Here is a 22,847-nt window from a genome sequence, read left to right as displayed (position 1 = left end):
TCTTTTCATTGGCTGCTTTCTTGAGAATGCCACACTCAAAAATTACTGAAATTCTATCAGTTTTTAAACTGCTCCAGACTCTTTCTCACCTACTGGGTTTTAAGCAATGTTCTTATCTCATCTGAATAACATATTTTGTTAGTTATTACACAACCAACTCTCAGTAGTTCAACAATTGATAAACATCCATTAAGTGTCACCTGAAACATAACTTTCTCCAGGATGCTCTCTTGATCCCTGTACATTACAGTAGGACTCCTGCTTCACCATCCTTTTACTCTCCTTTCATCATTTAGCACAGTGGCTCTTAATTTTGGCATATGTCAATCACTCAAGTAAATTCCCAAAGTGCAAATCCCTGGGCATGCACAGAATTACTTATTTAGCTGGTCTGTGTGGAATGATCTGGTTCCTTTTACCCATTCATATGTGTAAAAAATCCTCAGCTGGGCTGGGGTTGTGGCTCAGTGGTAGAGCACTCATGTAGCATGTGTGAAGCCCTGGTTTCAATCCTTAGCACCACATAAAAATAAATAAATAAATAAAATAAAGGTATTGTGTCTAACTACAACTAAAAAATAAAATATGAGAAAAAATATGTAGGAGCTGCTCCTGAGTGTGGAGGATATTATAACAGTCACATGACTCCAGTTTTGTATTGAGTGTGATGCAAATTCACTTGAGGGCATTTGGGATTATAATCCCAGTGACGTTAGCAAAAAAAAAAAAAAAACCCATCATGGGCCAGGAAGTGAATTCTGTCAGCAATAACTAGGAAAATTTTGGTGCAGTTCTTAAAAAAAATGTGAGGGCACATTATCTTGATAGAGGTAAGAAGAGAGCCATTTGAAGGGTTTGGAATTTTCCTATGCTTCCAGCTTGTTTTAGGGGCTCCTTAAAGACTATCAGGGTTGAACAGGTTATTGTTGGCAAAGAATGTCTTTATGGAGATAGAACATAGCTTCTGCCACTAATTTACACACCCAGCTTTATCCTAACATCACTTATCCATCAACATTTCCTTCACCTATTCTTTAGAAAAGTAATATTAACAGTTTCTTGGGGTTTTTGTTAGTTCAGGCAGAGACATTTTTCATTAGAATCAAAGGGGAATATTTAAAATGTTTCTTCTAATAACTGATAAATGCACATATTAAATTCCCCTTCTGTAAATGTCCCTGACTTCAGGGACAACTATAACACCAGAAGGAACTTGTAGTTTAATAAAATAAGTAAACAAAAGTATACCTGCTAAAGGGCCTAGAGTGGTATCTATAGTTTTTGTGCCAGGTTCAGAACTCCAAGGTCAGCCCTGGTCCTAACAGATTCTCCTCCTACCCTGTCTGCAACAAGTCTTATTTGGGCTGGAAGCAGGCCTCCAGCTTTCACAGCAGCTTCTTGGACTCCAAATTCCAAGATCATAGAGGAAAATAAAGCCTGTTTCTGGCTGCTCTGTGACATGAAACCAAGAAAGCAGACAGGCAGAGTTCTCCACAAGGTCTTGTCTAGGTAGAACACAGCACCTCAGAGAGTGTGAGAAGACCCCTATACAGTGGATTTGAGCAGAAATCACCAGTGCTGCAACCATCTGCACAGAAATCAGAGCCTCTGGGCTCAAGTAAGTCTCCAGACTCCAGACCCACATCCTGCAGTTCTAGCTCACACAGGACTCACAAGCAGATTAGCAGAAACACTTATCAGCACCTCTGCAGAATTCGAGACTGTGCTCAGCTCTCATGCAGGTCTCTCGGATGCTACCTATCCATAACACAAGTCCATCATCCAACTCCCCACACATCACCAGACACCTGTCCACATAAACAAATCCAAGAAGCAAAAGATCACCTCAACAGGTATATAGAGGTTCTTTAAAAAAAAAAACAGAAATCCTTGAAATGAAAGAACTAATAAACCAAATTAAAAACTCAAATGAAAGCATCACCATTAGAGTAGACCACTTAGAAGATAGGACATCAGACAATAAAGATAAAGTAGATCATTTTGAAAAGTACATAGACCACACAGCCAAAATGATAAGGATCTATAGCAATTTTCCTCTAAAGTAAAAATGTTGATACACGTTCAAACTTTTTTTTGTTTGTTTTTTAGAAAGAATAAATGCTAGGTTATTTAGCATTACATTTTGGTTAAAAAAGTTAGTTAAAACAATCAATTATGTTAGTGTTATATTTTGGTTAAAAGATCAGTTAAAACAATCAATTATGAGTTAAATTAAATCCAGATGGAATGTTCAATATAAAATATTAATTTTATTAACTAATGATTTACCTCAATGGACATCTAACCAGGAGTTCAGACTGATTTTAAATTTATAAAATTTGGGAAATGGATTTGGGGCTGAGTGGTGGCATGGGAGAATTAGTATTCCTTCTGACAAAGCAGTTTACTTTCTTTATCTTATTTTTCATTTATTTAACATATTTTAAGAACATCATCTGTGCTTGCTAGGAACACAGAGTTCAAAGAACATAATAAGGATTTCTAATGGTCTTATATTTCTTCCAAAAAGGAAGAGTTCAATTTGTGAGGAAAGGATGTACAACATGCTGTAGAAGAATCAATAAGATGGTGTTTGTAGTACTTAGTAAATGCAAAGTAGTCTCAGCTGTAGAGATGAGGTTTCAACCAGGTAGCCAAGGATGAGTGAACCCTCCAGAGTTAAAGAAGGGTAGGTGGAATTAAACACTGTGAAAATATCATTCCAGGCTGAGTAATAACAAGCACAAGTATGAACAGAGGGGCAGAGGAACATGGGATCATTGAGCAATCAGTGCTTTCTTAACATAGTCAGATATTAAAGAGGGTACATAACTAGAGAAGATATTTTAAAGGAATAAACAAAAGAATCAACTTTATCCTGAAGATCAAATGTTGATTCCTCAGTTGCTTAATAACTGCCCTTGAAGAAATGATAATGAGACTTTGTTCTGGAAGTGATCATGAGGCAGGTGGCTCAAAACTCAGAATGAAGAATCTTGTATCATGGATTGGCAGATGTTTTCTGTAAGGTCTAGGAAATGACCTTTAGATAATAAATAATTTAATATCTGTAGACCAAGATGCAAAGTTGAAGCTATAACATAGGTATTTATATAAAAAAGGAAAAGAAAATTTTCATATTTTTTGTTATTTTCCATAATTCATTTCCCAAATTACTTTAAAAATTTATTTATTTACTCTAATTTGTAACATAGGACAGCAGAATGTTTTTCATTTATTGCACATGTATAGAGCACAATTTTTGGTGTCTCTGGTTGTATACAAAGTAGAGTCACACAATTTGTGTCTTCATATATGTACTTAGGGCCATGATGTCCTTCTCATTCCACCCTCTTTCCTACCCCTTTCCCCTACCTAAAGTTCCTCCATTCCTCCCAAGCTCCCCCTCCCCTTCCCCATTATGGATCAGCATCCTCATATCAGAAAACATTCAGCATTTATTTTTTTGTGATTGGCTTACTTCACTTTGCCTAATATTCTCCAATTCTATCCATTTACCTGAAAATACCATAATTTTATTTTCTTTTAATGCTGAGTAATAAATCCATTGTGTATACACACCACATTTTCTTTATCCATTCATCTACTGAAGGACATCTAGGTTGGCTCCACAATTTAGCTATTGTGAATTATGCTGCTATAAACATTGATGTGGCTACATCATTATAGTATGGTGTCTTTAAGTCCTTTGGGTATAAACTGAGGAGTGGAATATCTGGGTCAAATGGGAGTTCCTTTCCAAGTTTTCCAAGGAATCTTCAAACTGCTTTCCAGATTGGTGGTAATAATTTGCAGTCCGACAAGCAATGTATGTGTGTGCCTTATTCCCCACATCCTTGCCAACAATCATTGTTGCTTGTAATTTTAATAACTGCCATTCTGACTGGAGTGAGATGAAATCTTAATTTTCATTAGCATTTCTCAAATTGCTAGAGATATTAAACATGTTTTTCAAAAATTTGTTGATTGATTGTATATCATCTTCTAAGAAGTCTTTCTTCAATTTCTTAGCCCATTTATTGATTTGGTTATTTGCTTTTTGGGTGTTAAGATTTTGGGGTTCTTTATATATCCCATAGATTAGTGCTTTGTCTGATGTGCATGTGGTAAAAATTTGAAGTTTAGTATGTCTTGTCTAGTTTGGAAGATTGCTCTACTGAAGGGGGATATTAACAGGCGAATGGATCAGGGTATTTGGTAATAGCTAGGTATTTAGAAGCCCTATAGATAGCCTCAGAACATTCACCTATTTTCATTTAGAAAATTACACATAATGAAAGTTGTAATGCTTGAGATGAAAGTTAGAGGGAAGGGGAAGGAGGAGTCCTTAAATAGAAAGAGGGAGAGAAAAATAGGTAGAATAAAAGAGAATGGAAAGAACAATAAAAATTGAAAAGGGAAAAGAAAAAAAAAATGATAAATGAAGTCTTAGAGTTCTATTTTCTTCTCTTCCAGTAGGTGGAGCTGTGCCCTCTTAGCCAAGCTTCTGCCCTCTATGTGCTGGCAGCAATCCTTGTAAGGTGGCTCCTCTTCCCCTACTGGGCGTCTCTTCAATCCTGTTAGTCCAGAGCCATTTCTCTTTTCTGCCCCTCCCCCCTTCTCCTGCCAGCCATCCCAGCCTGGCTCCCCAGAGGCGATTTCCACAGACCTAGTTACTCTTGCAGCCCCCCTGAGTGCCCTATTTCTCAAACCACGGAACACTCTCTCTGTTTGTCATTCATCCAGACCCCAAGGTTGTGGAGCGGGTGATCTAGGATTTGTCTGGACCCCTTCGGTGGCCATGCCTCCAGGAACTGGCGGCTAAGGCCTTGGGTGTCACCGCTGGTGGTAGAGGGAGTTGGGGGTCGGGAATCCCCTCTGCTTCCCTCAGGCCCTACAGTCATGAACACAGAGCTCTGGGGCGAGATTTTTGAGGTTTCCCAGCTGTATGCATCTGGTGGGGATGGGAGTCACACACCTGTTGAAGCGATTCCGCTGGGAAGGGATCCCATTCGCCAAACTATGGTGACATCAGCTTTCTGCTATGGCGGGCCCCAGACTCCTTGCCAGAGTGCCTGATGGCAGGGGTGGGTCTGGCCTGTCTCTGGTCTGTCCCAGACTCAGTTTCAGTTCTGGTCCTCTTTAATTTCTTTCTTTAGCCTTCTATTGTTTTGTTGTAGTGGTCTTTAACCTCTTTTGTTAGGTTAATTCCCAAGTATTTTATTTTGGGAGGAGGCTATCACAAATGGGGTAGTTTTCCTCATTTCCCTTTCAGAGTATTTGTCAGTGATGTACAGAAATCCCTTTGATTTATGGGTATTAACTTTGTATCCTGCTACTTTGATGAACTCATGTACTAGTTCTAGAATTTTTCTGTTTAAATTTTTGGTCTTCCAGATATAGAATCATATCATCAGCAATTGACGCTAATTTGAGTTCTTATTTTTACTATCCATATTCTTTTAATTTCTTTCTTCTCTTTAATTGCTCTGGCCAGTTTTTCAAGAACTATGTTAAAAAGAAGTGGTGAAAGAGGGCATTTCTTTCTTGTTTCAGTTTTTAGATGGAGTGCTTTCTGAAAGCTGGAAGAATATGAAACCATGGGTTCCTTTCCCCCAGCACACCAATTAAACAATAACTTATGGGAAAATTTCTTTTCTAAAAAATCTAGAAACTAATTGAGAAGGTTCTGCTCCTTAAGCAACTGTGAAACCAGACACATCAAAGTTAGGAGGTAAATTAGCAACACCTTCTCTCCAGTATCCCAACCTCTGGCACAGTACCATATGATTAAGAGGAAACTTTCTTGGTCTTAGATTTTCCAAGGACAGAGAAGTTGGGGCTTAGTGGTAGAGCACTTGCCTAGCATGGATGAGGCACTGAGTTGAATCCCTGGTACCACATAAAAATTAAAACAACTGACTCAACATGGCAGTGGGCAGGGAGGTAGCGCTTTCAGTACCTCCTCAGCCACGTGGACAGAGAGACACATCAGAATGTTTAGATTCTACCTTCTGAGAAACTCCCAGGAAAATTCCGCTGAAGTGAGACCTAGATAGGGAATTTGGGATTATTGGAGGTGACAGCTTGCCCCGGACAGGTGAATCTTGCCCACCATGCATGGAGGTCCAAGCTGCCGCTACCTGGCGACCAGCACAGAAGGAGGCGTTTCAGCACTGCCAGATATCGTGTGCGGCGTAGAGACCCTTTGAAGAGGTTGCTAACCAATCCTTCATGAAACAGAGAATGGCTCACCATGGAATGTGTTCTTTTCTGTTAGGAGGTCCATGACCAAGAACTTGCAATATTCTGAAGGGAAGTCATAGCCTCCCGTATTTCAATCCACAGGTATGTATTGGAGGACATAAACTCATCTCAGGCAGGACACTGGTTCATTACAAGTGTAAAGACACATTGAAGTAACACTTAATTTTTACATACAAGTTCTTTGCCTATGTCCATATTAAAATCCAAATTCAACACACATACAAACAAATTCTAAAATACTGAAATAGTGTTTGTGGGGCTTTTTTGTTTGTTTGTTTTGTTTGTTTGTTTGTTTTGAGAACACACATTTAATCTATTGATGGTCTTTTGTGGCAATATGTTGATCAATCTGAGATCTTCTCAAATAATTTACATACTCCAAATGTGTGATGTATATTCATGTATATATATGTATATATATGCATGCATATATACCAATCATTTGGAGTGATTGGAGTGTGTTTTATATATTTATTTATATATAAATGTTATACTTGGTAATAGCCTCAGGTTGATCTTTCTTCAGAACCCAATATTGACCTTATTTCTTTTGGAAATTTTATGAGGAGTAGTAGAATTAGATCATATTGTGGTTTCATTCCTAGTCTTTTGAGGAAACTTCATACTGATTTCCACAGTGTATGTACTAATTTGCAGTCTTGCCAATAATGTATATCTGTACATTTTCCCCAAAGTTCTGGTAAGCCATTACTATTACTTGTATTCTTTATGAGTCCATTGTACCTGAATTGAAATAAAAGCTTAATGAATTTCACTGTTAGCTAAAGGTATCAAACACTTTTTCATATACTTGTTGGCCATTTGATTTTTTTCTTTTGAAAAATGTCTATTCAGTTTATTTTTCCATTTTTAATAAGTTATTGTTATTTTGGTGTTAAATTGGTTTTCCTGTGTGTGTTCTTTGTGTATTCTGGGTATTAATTATTCAGAAGAATAATGGCAACAGTTTTGTCCCATATTGTAGGCTCTCTTCATACTGTTAGTTGTTTCCTTTTCTATGCAGAAGCTTTTTAGTTTGATGTAATTCCATTTATTAATTTTTTGTTTTATTTCTTGACATTTAGGGGCTTTATTAAGAAAATTTTCCCCTATGGTTATATGTTGGAGTGATGCTTCTGTGTTTTCTCCTAGGAGTTCAAAGTTTGGGGTCTAAATCCTAGAGCATTAATGCACTTTGAGTTGACTTTAGTACAGGACTAGAGATAAGGATCTAGTTTTAGTCTTGTACATGTGGATATCCAATTTTCCTAGCATCATTTTTAAAAATTCTCTTTTTCCCCAATGTATGTTATTGGCATCTTTATTAAGGTCATATGATCATAATCTGTGTAGGTTATTTTCTGTCTTTTATTTTATTCTATTGGTCCACTTGTCCACTTATTATTGCAGTATCATGCTATTTTTCTTGCTATAGCTCTGTATTATAATTTTAAATCTCGTATTATGATTCACTAGTATTACACTTTTTGTTTAGATTTACTTTGAGAAAAAATATAAGAAATTTTTAATTTTTTCTTCTCTAATTGCTCCATCTAAAATTTCAAGCATTATATTGAATAGGAATGGTGAGATTTGACATTCTTGTCTTGATCCTGGTTTTAGAAAAAAAATGCTTCTAATTTTTCCCCATTCCATATGATGTTGGTTTTTGCTTTGTTATGTATACATGTATGATGTTTAGGTAAGTTCCTTCTATCTTTATTTTCTTCACTGTTTTTAAAATGAATGGGTGCTTTATTTTTTCAAATATTTTTTATGCATCTAAATTGATAATCATATGATTTTTGTTCTTATTTCTTATGTGTTGAATTACATTTATTGTTTTGCATTTGTTGAATGATTCTTAAATCTCTGAGATGAAATCCATATAATCATCATGTTCAATTTTCTTAACTGTGTTTTTAAAGAATAATTACTAATATTTCAATGAGGGTTTTTGAATTGTTATTCATCAAGAATATTGGTCTGAAATTTTCTTTCTTTGATGTGTCTTTACCTGGTTTTAGTATCAGGGTGATATTGGTTTTATGGAATAAACTGGGGAGTGTTCCCCTTTCGGTTTTATAAAATTATTCAAGAGATATTGGCACTACTTCTTTCTAAAAAAGTCTGGCTTACCAGAGACAAATTCATATAAATACAGTTATCTCATATTGTACAAAGGCACCATAAAAATACATTCAAGAAAAGATAGCCTCTTCAAGAAATGTCGCTGAAAAAACTGAAAATCATTGTAGCAAAATGAAAATAAACTCCTACCTCTCACCCAGCACAAAACTCAACTCAAAGTGGATCAAGGATCTATGCATTAGACCAGAGATCCTACTCCTATGAGAGAAAAAGTAGGCCCAAATCTGAATCATGTTGGCTTAGGAACCAAATTCCTTGAAAGGCTCACAAAGCATAAGAATTAAAATCAAGAATCAACAAATGGGATTGTATCAAACTAAAAATTTCTTTACAGCAAAGCAAATAATCAATAACATGAAGGGAGAGCATAGGGAATGGGAGAACATCTTTGTCACCTTTACCTCAGATAAAACTTTAATCTTCTAGATATATAGAGAACTCAAAAAACTTAACACCAAAAATCCAAATAACCCAATCAATAAATGTGCTACAGAATTGAACGGACACTGTACAGAACAAATATGAATGGTCAGAAAATGTTCAACGTCTCTAGCAATTAGAAAAATGCAAAATAAAACTGCACTGAGATTTCTTCTTTCTCTAGTTAGAAATTATCAAGAATACAATTAAAATAAATGTTGAATAAGATATGGGGATAAATGTACACTTATACATTGCAAATTGGTGCAACCACTCTGCACAGCAGTATGGAGAATCCTCAGAAAACTTGGACTGGAACCACCATTTGACCCAGTTATTCCACTTCTTGACATATACCCAAAGAACTTAAAATCAGCATACCAGAGACTACCAAGGGAGGTCAAGTCCTGTGGACTAGATCAACCAACACCAGGTGTGTGGGTCCCAGGTGTTTAGCAGGCTCAGTTCACCCCTCCCCTGGCAGAGCAGACACCTACTAGAGTTTAGGCTCTGGTGAAGGACTGCCCCTTCTGATGGGCAGACCACTGAAGGAGGTCAAACCCAGTGATCCAGAACCACCCACACCAACTTGCACAGGAACCAGATCCAGAATGCAGTAGCGTTCATTGAGGAAAACCAGCAGGGTCTGGAAAACCAACATCAAAGTGAGATAGAGACAATCTACATGGGTACTACAAGAATATGGAGAAGAAACTGTAATACCTCAGATCCACACTGCAAGAAAGGAAGACACACAGACAACATGAAAAAAAACACGGGAGGAAAGTGCCTCAAACCAACCAGGAAACTATAATAACAGAACCCACAGACAGCAAAGTTGATGAAATGTCATAGAAGGAATTCAGAATGTTCATAATTAAAATGATCTGTGAACTAAAGAATGACATAAATGAGCAAATACAGGCAAAAATTGATCACTCCAACAATGAGATAAGAGAGCAAATACAGGTAACAAAAGATGAGAGAGAGAGAGAGAGAGAGAGAGAGAGAGAGAGAGAGAGAGAGAGAGAGAGAGAGAGACTCTGAAAGAAAAACAGTCAGAAATCCTTCAAATAAAGGATATGGTAAATCAAATAAAAAACTCAATAGAAAGCATAACCAACAGACTAGATCACTTGGAAGAAAGAACATCAGATGATGAAAACAAAGTATAAAACCTGGAAAATACAATTGATCACACAGTGAAGACAGTTAGAAACCATGAACATAACATCCAAGAATTATGGGACAGCATTGAAAGACCAAATATAAGAGTTATTGGGATAGAGAAAGTACAAAGTTTAAAATCAAAGGAATTCACAATCTCTTCAATGAGATAATATCAGAAAATTTCCCATGCATGAAGAATGAATTGGGAAACCAAATACAAGAGGCTTACAGGATACCAAATGTACAAAATTACAACAGATCTATACCAAGGCACATTATAATGAAAATGCTTAGCATACAGAATAATGATAGAATCTTAAAAGCTGCAAGAGAGAGAAAATAGATTGCATATCAGAAAAGACCAATTTGTATCTCAGCAGATTTTATCAACACAAACCCTCAAAACCAGGAGATTGTAAAACAACATATACCAAGCTCTGAAAGAAAATGGATGCCAATCAATAATCTTATATCCAGCAAAACTAAGCTTTAGATTTGATAATGAAATAAAAACCTTCCATGATAAACAAAAGTTAAAATAATTTACAACTAGAAAGCCTGCACTACAGAACATCCTCAGCAAAATATTCAAAGAAGAGGAAATAAAAACAATGATGAAAATCATTAGAAGGAGGTATTACACTAAAGGAAAATCTACTGAGAGGAGAAAACAAGTTATGTTAAATACCAAAAATAAACAAAAATGACTGGGAATACGAATCATGTCTCAATAATAATCCTAAATGTTAATAGACTAAACTCACAAATCAAAAGATGTAGACTAGCAGATTGGATATAAAAAGACCCAAAAATATGTGGCCTCCAAGAGACTCATCTCATAGAAAAAGACATCCACAGACTGAAGGTGAAGAGTTGGGAGAAATCATACCTCTCACATGGACTGTGGAAGCAAGCAGGGGTTTCCAGCCTCATATCAAAGAAAGCAGACTTGAAACTAAAGTCAATTAAAAAGGATAAAGAAGGACACTACATACTGCTCAAGGGAACCATACAGAAACAAGACTTAATAAGTATAAATATATATGCCCCAAACAATGGAGCATCTATGTTCATCAAACAAACTCTTCTAAACTTCAAGAGTCAAATAGACCACAACACAATAATATTGTGTGACTTTTCACATCTCTTTTATCACTACATAGATTTTCCAAACAAAAGCTGAACAAATAAAATATAGAACTCAATAATACAATCAATAACTTAAACTTAACTGACATATATAGAATATTTCATCCTTCTAGGAGAAAATAAACTTTCTTTTCGGAAGCACAGAGATCCTTCTCTAAAATAGACCATATATCATACCACAAAGCAACTCTTAGCAAATATAAAAGTGTAGAGATACTACCCTGAATTCTATCAGATTAGATGAAATGAAATTAGAAATCAATGATAAAATAAGAAATAAAATCCACTCCAACACCTGCAGACTAAATAATATGTTAATGAATGAACAATGGGTTACAGAAGACATCAAAGAAAATATTTTTAAAATTTTAGAAGTGAATGAGAACACAGATACAACATATCATAATCTGTGGAACACTATGGAAACAGCTCTAAGAGGAAAGTTCCTTGCATTAAGTTTATTCCTTAAAAAAGAAAAAGTCAACAAATAAATGACTTAACATTACATCCCAAAGCCCTAGAAAAAGAAGAAAAAATCAACACCAAAAGCAGTACAAGACAGAAAATAATTAAATTTAGAGCTGAAATCAATGAAATTGAAACAAAAGAAACAAAAAATGACAGAACAAAAAGTTTTGTTCTTTGAAAAAATAAATAAAATTAATAGATCCTTAGAAAGCTAATGAAGAGATGGATAGAGAAAACTCAAATCACTAACATTATGTGATGAAAAGGAAATATCACAACAGACAGTACAGAAATACAGAACATAATTAGAAATTATTTTGAAAACTTAAACTCCAATAAAATAGAAAACATCAACTCATTGACAAATTTCTAGTCATATAATTTGCCCAAATTGAATCAGGATGATATACACAATTTAAACAGATCAATTTCAAAAGACAAAATAGAAGACGTCAACAAAAGTCTACCAACCAAGAAAAACTGAGGACTGGATGGATACAGAGCCAAGTTCCACAAGACCTTTAAAGAAGAACTAGTACGAATACTCTTCAATTTATTTCAGGAAATAGAAAAAGGAGGCAGCACTTCCAACTTATTCTATGAGGCCAATATCACTCTGATTCCAAAACCAGATGGACACATCCAAAAAAAGAAAACTTTAGACCAATATCTCTAGTGAGCACAGATGCAAAAATTTTCAATAAAATTCTGGAAATTTGAATACAAAAACATCAAAAAGATCATACACCACAATCAAGTGGGATTCATCCCAGAAATGCAAGGTTGGTTCAACATACAGAAATCAATAAATGTATGTAGTTCATCACATAGATAGACTTAAAGATATGAATCACATGATCATCTCAATAGATGTAGAAAAAGCATTTGACAAAATACAGCATCCCTTCATGTTCAAAACACTAGAAAAAACTAAGGATGACAGGAACATATCTCAACCTCATAAAGACTATCTATGATAAGCCCCAGGCCAACATCATTGTAAATGGAGAAATATTGAAGTTGAATTGAAATTCCAAAAACAGGAACAAGACAGGGTTGCCCTCATTCACCATTTCTATTTACCATAGTTCTTAAAACACTAGCCAGAGCAATCAGACAGATGAAAAAAATTAAAGGGATACATATGGGGGAAAAAACTCAAATTGGTACTATTTGCTGATGATATGATTCAATATCTAGAACTAGTAAATGAACTCAGCAAAGTGGCAGGATATAAAAATCAATATTCATAAATCAAAGGCATTTCTGTATATCAGTGACAAATCCTCAGAAAGAGAAATGAGAAAAACTACCCCATTTACAATAGCCTCAAAAAAATAAGATACTTGGGAATCAACTTAACAAAAGAGGTAAAAGATTTATATAATGAAAATCACAGAAACCTAAAGAAAGAAGTCAAAGAATACCTTAGAAGATGGAAAGATCTACCTTGCTCTTGGATAGGCAGAATTAATATTATCAAAATGATCATACTTCCAAAAGCACTATACAGATTTAATGAAATTCTAATCAAAATTCCAATGACATTTCTCACAGAAATAGTAAAAGCAATCATGACATTCATCTGGAAAAATAAAAGACCCGGAATAGCTAAAGCAGTCCTTAGCAGGAAGAATGAAGCAGGTGGCATCACTATACCAGACTTTAAACTATACTACAGAGCAATAGTAACAAAAACAGCATGGTATTGGCACCAAAATAGACTGATAGACCAATGGTACAGAATAGAGGACACAGAGACTAACCCACAAAATTACAATCACCTTATATTAGATAAAGGTGCCAAAAACATGCATTGGAGAAAAGATAACCTCTTCAACAAATGGTGCTGGGAAAACTGGCAATCCATATGCAACAAACTGAAATTAAACCCCTATCTCTCACCATGCACAAAACTCAACTCAAAGTGGATCAAGGACCTAGGAATTAAACTAAAGACCCTGTGGCTAATAGAAGAAAAAGTACACCCTAATCTCCATCATGTGAGATTAGGCCCCAACTTCCTTCATAAAACTCCTATAGTGCAAGAATGAAAATCAAGAATCAATAAATGGGATGGAATCAAACTAAGAATTTTTTTCTCAGCAAAGAAACAATCTGTGAGATGAATAGACAGCCTACATCTTGGGAGCAAACTCCTCATATATCTGATAGAGCACTAATCTCTAGGGTATATAAATAACTCAAAAAGCTAAGCACTAAAAAACCAAATAACCCAATCAATCAATGAGCCAAGGACCTGAACAGACATTTCTCAGCAGAGGATATACAATCAATCAACAAATATATGAAAAAAATGTTCAACATCTCTAGCAATTAGAGAAATGCAAATCAAAACCACTCTAATATTTCATCTCACTCCATTCAGAATGACAGCTATTATGAAAACAAACAACAGTATGTGTTGGTGAGGATGTGGGGGAAAAGGTACACACTCATACACTGTTGGTGGGACTGCAAATTGGTGCATCCAATAAGGAAAACAGGATGGAGGTTTCTTGGAAAATTGGGAATGTAGCCATCTTTTGACCCAGCTAACCCTTTCCTCCATCTATACACAAAGGACCTAAAAACAGCATACTACAGGGACACAGCCACATCAATGCTTATAGCAGCACAATCCACAATAGCTAAACTGTAGAGCCAACTTAGATGCCCTTCAATTAGATGAATGAATGAAAAAAAATGTAACATATATACACAATGGAATATTACTCAGCAACAAAATGGAATAAATTCATGGCACTTGCAGGTAAATGGATGGAGTTAGAGAAGATAATGCTAAGTGAAGCTAGCCAATCCCCCAAAAAACAAATGCTCAATATTCCTTTAATATAAGGAGGCTGATTCATAGTGGGAAAGGAAGAGGGAGCAAACTCTAAATAGGGAAGAGGGTTTGGAGGGGAAGGGAAGTGGCATGGGGTTATTAATGATTGTGAAATGTGATGATCATTATTATCCAAAGTACAGGTATGAAGACACAAATTGGCATGAATATACTTTGTATATAATCTGAGATATGAAAAATTGTGCTCTCTATGTGTAATAAGAATTGTAATGCATTCCATTGTCATATATAAAAAATCAGCATACCATAGTAATATGCCACATCAATGTTCATAACAGTTCAATTCACAATAACTCAGCTATAGAACAACCCTGGGTTCCCTTTAATAGATAAATACATTTTAAAATGTGGTATATATACAATGGAATACTACTCTTCCATAAAAAATAATAAAATTATGGAATTTGCTTGGAAATGGATGGAACTGGAGATTATCATGCTAAGTGAAACAAGCCATTCCCAAAATCCAAAGGCTGAACATTCTCTCCAATATGTGGATGCTGGCTCACAATAGGAAGGGGTTGGGTGGAGAAAGGAGGAATTAAGAATTACTAGATTGGACAAGGGAGAGTGGGAGCAATGGAGGAGGAATGAGAATGCAAAGTGAATAGAATGAATCAGACATAACTTTCTTTTGTTCAATAATGAATACACAACTAGTGTAACTCCACATCATGTACAACCACAAAAATAGGAAGTTGTACTCCATGTATGTATGATATGTGAAAATACATCCTACTGTTATGTACGACTAAAAAGAACAAATAAAAACAATACAATTAAAGCTAAAAGGTCTGGTTGAACACAGCTGGTAATTCACCAGTTTCTGGACTTTTCTTTTTTGGGAAAGCTTTTTATTACTGCTCAGTCTTGTTGCTTGTTATTGGTCTGCTAAGGTTTACTTTATCTTCTTCATTCAAATTTGGTAGGTTGTCTGTGTCTATAAATCTTCCCTTTTCTTCTAGGTTTGCCATCATATTGGAACAAAAGTTTGCAAATGATTCTATGGTCCGTAATGATCCTCAGAAATGTCTGTGATGGTATCTTTTACTTATGGGTCTCTCATAAGCCTTGCAGGGTGTTTTCTTTGTTTGTTTCCCCCCCATTCCTTTCCAGGCATTGCTGTTTGAGTGGTTCTGTTCAAAAGATTTGTCTTCAAGTTACATGTTACACTTGATCTCCTTTTTATCTCTCCATCGTTTTATTACTTGTGCTTATTAAGCTCTTCAGCTAGATTTCTGTTTAGTTCACTTTCATCATCTCTACCCTTTTGCTGAGTTTTCATTTATATCAAGAATAGTCTTCAAATTTTCATTGTGTTGTCTGCCTTATTCTCTTATATGTCATTAAGTTTCTTTAAAAAACCTGTATCTTGCCAGAGGCCGGAGAGGCACCTGCGGCGATGCCCCAGGGGTTGCGGGACTGTGGAGCCTGCTGGCACGTGGAGGCCCCGGGGGCCTCCTGAGGACAGCGGGTGAGAGGACCGGGACCTCGTGCATCCCTCCAGCGTCTGCGGCGGGCCCGGGAGCCAGGGAGGCCATGGCCACCGGCACCCAGCACCCAGCAGAAGGAGAACACGCTGCTTCACCTCTTTGCTGGTGGGTGAGCCTAAGGCCAAGCCCCTGTGCCCCGCCGCCTCTAGGCCCCCCATGGAGCCTTCTCGGTGGGCTCCGCACGGGGTGGGGGGGAGGGGCCGGGGCCTCTTCCCCCACTCCCCTCTCGCCCCCGCCCTCCCACCCCCCGCGCATGGGCAGGGCTGCCAGGCATCTTCTCCTTAACAATTAGTGGCTGGTGTAGGAGCACAGTTGGTGCTATTTTCACTTGCCCACTAGAAGTCATTAAGACCAGGCTACAGTCTTTAAGACACGCTCTCTGGACAGTCTGTTATCCTCAGGTTCATCTGGGGACCATTAATGGAGCTGTAATGGTGAGACCGACTTGGTGACACCTGGACTCCTACAGGTTCTGAAGTGGATCTTGGAGAAGGAAGGACCAAAGTCACTCTTTAGAGGATTGGGTCCAAATTTGGTTGGAGTGGCACCATCAAGGGCTGTGTACTTTGCATGGTACTCCAAAGAGCAATTTAATGACATTTTCCTGCCTAATAGCAATATTGTGCATATTTTCTCAGCTGGTTCTGCAATTTGTGTCACAAATTCCTTAATGAATCCTATATAGATGGTTCAAACTCGGATGCAGCTAGAGGGAAAAATAAGGGGCTCCAAGAAGATGAACGCACTCCAGTGCACTGGATATGTTTAGCAGACAGAGGGCATCCATGGCTTCTATAGAGGACTAACGGCCTCATATGCTGGAATCTCAGGAACTATCATCTATTTTGCTATTTATGAAAGTTTAAAGAAGTATCTGAAAGAAGATCCATTAGCCTCTTCCCCAAGTGGAACTGAGAAAAATTCCACAAGTTTTTTGGGACTCATGGCAGCTGCTGCTCTTTCTAAGGGATGTGCCTCCTGCATTGCTTATCCACACGAGATCATTAGAACTCGGCTCCAGGAGGAGGGCACCAAGTACAAGTCCTTCATCCAGACAGCTGCCTGGTGTTCTGGGAGGCAGGCTACCTCACCTTCTATAGAGGACTCTCAGCCCAGCTCATCATGAAGTGGCACCCCCTTTCTCTACAGAAAAGCACTCTTCACCATGGCTGATTTTAAGACTGTCTGCAAAAGAGTCCAATGTAGACAAACTTCCTATTTTCGTGTCACCCTATTTACTTGGCTACTGGCCGAGAAGATACCAGCATTCCAGATACTGGACTCCCCCTTACTAGTTTTTCACAAACATATCCAGTATACTACCTTGAAGAAATGTGTGAACAAGGCCTTTGGCCTTGAGCTGGGGCTTCACAGAGATGGTCTACATTTTTAAGATAACTTACAATTGGACTCCATGGTGACAGCTGGCAGGGGGAGGAAAGAGAGGGGAGAAGAAGCTCTCCTCTTCTCAGATGTTGTCCTTGAAGAGTGAACTTGCCCAGAAAAGTGAAAGAAAAAGCTGCTTCTATGTGAATTTCTGCAGACTGTGAACTTCTGAGGTCCTCCCCTTACACGCTGGGTATAAAACTCTGAAACTCCCTGAACTCGGGGTTAAGGGGATTGATTGATTACAGCAAAAGCTGTGCCCTCTGAACCTGTCTGCAGTCAAATAAAACTGTTTCTTGCTGTCTTCAGTGCCTTGCCTCATTTGTCCCTACAACATTTTTGGCATCTCAGATGGGACAGAGGAGGTAAGGAAGGCTATTCTGCCTCTCTTGTCTCCGGGGACTGGCTTCCCTGGGGTGGTGGCAGAACAGCAGTTCCCTTGGTGCACCCAGGCCACTCTTGGCCTGAAGGTGATCGACTCACCCAGCACCCTGGCGCTGCCACCTCGGGGCACAACAGAACCCAAAGGCAGCAGGAATCAGAATTAGGGTTTTGGAGCATGGCCCAGCTGAACAGGTAGGACCCAGGTCCATTTGGTTTTGCAGCCCACCTGACTTCCCCTTTGAGGCCTAAGTGGGTGGAAGAGAGGCTTGATCAACCTCTGTTGGGTCCCAAGTACCCTCCAAAGTGGTTGGAGCTGAAACAAGGAGTCGCCTGAGTAGCCCCTGATCAGGGTCAGTGAGCAGCTTGGAAACCGTGGTGCCCTTTTAGTTTGGTTTGGAGAGCTGACAGAGAGGCCAGGTTAGTTGTCTGCAAGAAATGGAAAGAAAATCCAGTCCCAGGTTTAAATGCTGTCCTTCTGCCTGGCTGACTAGCTAACAGAATGGGAACCAACATATTCCCAACATGAAAGTAAGTGATTTAAGATTGAAAAAGAAAATTTTCTCCCAGGTGGATGGTGCAGATGTTCTGATGGCTGGAATAGCCATCCCGGAGATTCTAGCCCCAGCTTTTATCAGACAGTTCCGCAGGAATACATTTGGACATACAGCACTTGAGACAGTTATGAGTTGACATTTCTATGTTCCCCAGCTCACAAGCAAAACCTGGATGATCTGCAAACAATGTGAGGTTTGTGCTAACAACAATCCTTGTCAGGGGCCAGAGCTCCCACCAGGAATCCAAACTATAGGAGGAGCACCTTTTGAAGACTTGGAAGTAAACTTCACTGAACTACCACACTCACTGGGCTATAAATAACTTTTGGGTTTTATGTGTTCATATTCTGATAGGTGGAAGCCTTTCCCACCTGCACTGAAAAGGCTAGGGAGATACTAGGATGCTTCTCTGGGAAATTATTCCCAGATTTGGTGTCCCAATAACTATTGGCTCAGAAAATGAGCCAGCTTTTGGGAAGAGGTGATATGATTACTGACAAGAGTTTAAACATCAGATGGAAGTTACATACTGTCTATAGGCTGCAGAGTTCTGGTAAAGTTAAAAGGATGAACAGGACTTTAAGAATCAATGGGGTAAGCTGTGTCAGGAGACTCAGTTATATTGTGATGAACTTCTCCCTATTATACTGCTGAGAATTAGATCCACTAGGAGGATTGGATTCTTTTCTTTTGAAATAATATATGGGAGCCCCCCCCTCTTATTAGGGGACTACAGGGAGACTTAAGAGAGGTAGGAAAATTAACCCTGAGATGACAGCTTCAGGCCTTAAGGAAAACTTTACAGGTTCTCAACCAATGGGTTAGAGAAAGATTGCCACTAAATTTGACCACAGGTGCACACTACTTCAAGCCTGGAGATTGAGTCTGGGTTGAATAAAATATTCAACCCCTGAACTTGTTTGAAAGGGCCCTTTCACTGTTATTTTTATCCACCCCAACTGCAGTCAAGTTTGCAGAGAGAGAGAGAGGTCCCTGGATTCAGTACACCAGACTTATGCCTGCAGCTGCGGACTGGGCATGCTCTCCAGATGCTGCTACACCCTTGAAGCTGACCATTCCAAAGAAAAAGGAGCACCAGAGAAGCTTGAGGATCAGAAGGACAACAGCCCTGCTCCAGTCACTCTGGAAGCTGACTGGTCTACCCACAGCCAAAGCTTGAGGAGACTACGGCCCTGTTTCAGCCATACAGGAAAAACTGACTGGCCAATCAATGCACTGTGAAAGATAAACTTCCCACAGGCCTAATAAACTCTTTTAACTTCTAAGATAGTTCTTATACTATAATGTATTGCCACCCTTTGCTTCTAGATATATACATAATTCTCTATTTGGTTTTTGCTACTGGTTTGATAACAGTTACATCTACTGACTGGTCTCTGGGTAACAAAATTTCACTTACATTTTTTTATCTTGCTTATATAAGTTTTCTAGAATTTGTTTGGTGTTATTAGTTTGGCATTGTTAATTCATGCTGTTTAACCTATGCTAACCAAAATGTTAGTATATTATTTAGTTTGGTTTCCTTAGATAATCTTAAGGGATTCTGCCCTACTCCTATTCCAACCATGCAGATCATGTGAACCATGTGTCAAGACAATCCACTATAACCAAGAGGTGGTAAAACATATATTTAGGACCTGTCCCACCAGAGGAATGCTATAGATGAATGGCTGTTTGGAAAGGAAAAAGAGGTCCATTGGAAAGAAACTTGATTTAGGAGGTCACCAATCTTGGGATGAAAGTAACAGGCAACCCCAGAGGATTATTGCCACTTATGCTCCAGCTACCTGGGCACAAAATGACAGTTGGAGCTATAGAACTCCTATTTACATGTTAAATAGAATTATTCACTTACAAGCTGTACTAGAAATTATTATTAATCAGACTGCCACAGCCTTTGACCTCCTAGCCACACAACAGACCAGATGCGAGTGGCTAACTATCAAAACCGCTTGGCATTAGATTACCTACTGGCTGAGGAAAAAGAAATATGTGGAGAGTTCAAAAGCTCAGATTGTTGCATACAAATGGATGACAATAGACAAACAGTTAAGAATATAGCCAACAACACAAGAGAATTAGCACATGTGCTAGTTCATACCTAGAAGGGAATTAAAGTTTAGGTCCCAAACATGATTTTGGGAAATGGTTTTTAATTCTTGGTAGATTTAAAAGCTTAACTAGTGTAGTGGGTATTCTGCTGTTAACCTGTTCATTGCTCGATATTTGGCTTCACTGTGCATTAAAATTATTGGGTCCACTAAAGCAGTTGCTGTTGAAAGGATGACAACAACTAAGGTTTTGACATTGTATAAGGTTTTAAGCCAATATAATGGTAATGATGCTCTTAAATTTAAAGGATTAAATTGTGGGGAGCATCATTAAAGGGGGAAATTGAAGTGGCACCCCAATTCTCCACCGAAAAGCCCTCTTCAGAATGGCTGATTTTAGGACTGTCAGCAAAAGAGTCTCTGAGAAAGAGTCCAATGTAGATAAACTTCTTATTTTGGTGTCGCCCTGTTTATTTGGCCACTGGCTGAGAAGATACCAGCACTCCAGGTGCTGGACTCCCCCTTACTGGTTTTTCACAAACATATCCAGTATAGTACCTTGAAGAAATGTGCAAACAAGGCCTCTGGCCTTGAGCTGGGGCTTCACAGAGATGGACTACATTTTTAAGATAAGTTACAATTGGGATCCATGGTAACAGCTGGCAGTGGGAGAAAAGAAAGGGGAGAAGAAGCTCTCCCCTTCTCAGGTGTTGTCCTTGAAGAGTTAATTTGCCCAGAACAGTGAGGAAAAAGCTGCTTCTATGTGAATTTCTGCAGACTGTGAACTTCTGAGCTCCTCCCTTTACACACTGGGTATAAAACTCTGAAAATCCCTGAACTCGGGGTTCAAGGGATTAATTGAATACAGCAAAAGCTGTGTCCTCTAAACCTGGCTGCAGCCAAATATAACTGTTTTCTGCTATCTTCAGTGCCTTGCCTCATTTGTCCCTACAACAATCAGGCAGATACCCAATACTGCCATCCTGTTGTCCACCTATGAGTTAATTGTGTACCTGCTGGAGGACCATATGCAGTAGCAGGCCACACACTGTGCTCTAAGAGAATAAAACTGAAAAACTGAGATTTTTTTCCATTGATGTTTAGAGTGTCTGATACCAAAATAGGAAAGGCCATAGAGCATCTGGCTCCTGTCAACTGCTGGACATTTCCTTTTGGATTCATTCTTTCTGGAAGGTTTAAATTTATTAATGTTAATAGTTAATTATATTTTTTTTAACTTAAGAGGATTCAGGTTTAAGAGGCAACTAAATGAAATCATGCTATTTAATTTTTTAAAAACTGTATTTTTATATCATTTTTAGAAAGTTCATTAATTAAGAAAAGAAAAAGAAAAAGAAAAAAAACTGATTTTCTTTTCCTTGGCATCTGTTCTGGAGAATTGTTGTATTCCTTTGGAAGCATCATGATATCTTTTTTTTAAGAGAGACAGAGAGAGAGAGAGAGAGAATTTTTTTAATATTTATTTTTTTTAGTTTTCAGCAGACACAACATCTTTGTTTGTATGTGGTGCTGAGGATCGAACCCGGGCCGCACGCATGTCAGGTGAACACGCTACTGCTTGAGCCACATCCACAGCCCAAGCATCATGGTATCTTGCATGTTTACATTTCTGTGTCCCTAATTGGTATTGACAGATCTGACAGTTCAGTGGCCTCTAAAATTTTTATAGAATGGTTATGTATTAAAATTTTTATTTTGGCAATAATTTTATGGTGTTGGTTGGGTTGATTTCATTAGATTTCATTGGATATACCAGGTGGCCACAGTGGTATAGTCTACATGTACATTCTTCACCAGCCATCTATGTCTGTGAGGTCTGTCATTGTCTCAGTGGCCCAGAATACAAGAATTTGGGGCTTATTCACAAGGTTGGATGTATCTCTCTTAGTGGGGTGTAGCTGAGACTTGTCAGTGGCTGTGTGTGTGGTTCATGCAGCTTCAGATGTGAGGCAGCTCTCAATTTCCACAGGTTGTGTGGATGCAGGGATGCTCTGGTGGATTGGGGCAGGTAATGTGTGCTTCCCATGTCTGAAGACAGGTGGGCAGGTCTACCTGTCTGCCTCTCAGGATGTTGGTGGAATGAGCTGTTTAGGGTTACCTGCCTGTTTACCTGAATAAGGATAGTTAGATAAGAACACACATACTCCCCTATACCACAGAAGTTTGGTCAAGATTACACAAGGGTATGCTGATTCACTTGTTTGCTCCATGGGTCCTCTGAAGGATGGGTGCAGCTGCCTAGGTATTTCATAGGCTGAAGATGGGTGAGTATAAGCAAGTACTTGATTTATGGGACCACAGGTTTGTGGAGTCTTGAGATGTTACTATGCAGCAGAAGCTTGGCTGTAGAAGGGCACAGCATTGGCAAGGAATGCTTTCTGAAATAATACAGCTAGACTGAGGTCCTATGAGGGCTGCAGCCCTCTCCAGAAGCAAATACTTC

The 22,847-nt window shown here is 38.3% G+C and overlaps 1 pseudogene; it reads left to right on the top strand.

Annotated features, from left to right (window-relative positions):
* Positions 1 to 6,116: 6,116 nt before the first annotated feature.
* On the top strand, positions 6,117 to 21,420 carry LOC101954708 (solute carrier family 25 member 33-like; annotated as a pseudogene).
* The last annotated feature ends 1,427 nt before the right edge of the window (positions 21,421 to 22,847 follow it).

The sequence above is a fragment of the Ictidomys tridecemlineatus genome, chromosome 4 (genome assembly GCF_052094955.1).
Source record: "Ictidomys tridecemlineatus isolate mIctTri1 chromosome 4, mIctTri1.hap1, whole genome shotgun sequence".
NCBI lineage: Eukaryota > Metazoa > Chordata > Mammalia > Rodentia > Sciuridae > Ictidomys > Ictidomys tridecemlineatus.
This window is presented reverse-complemented; position numbering and strand designations above follow the sequence as displayed.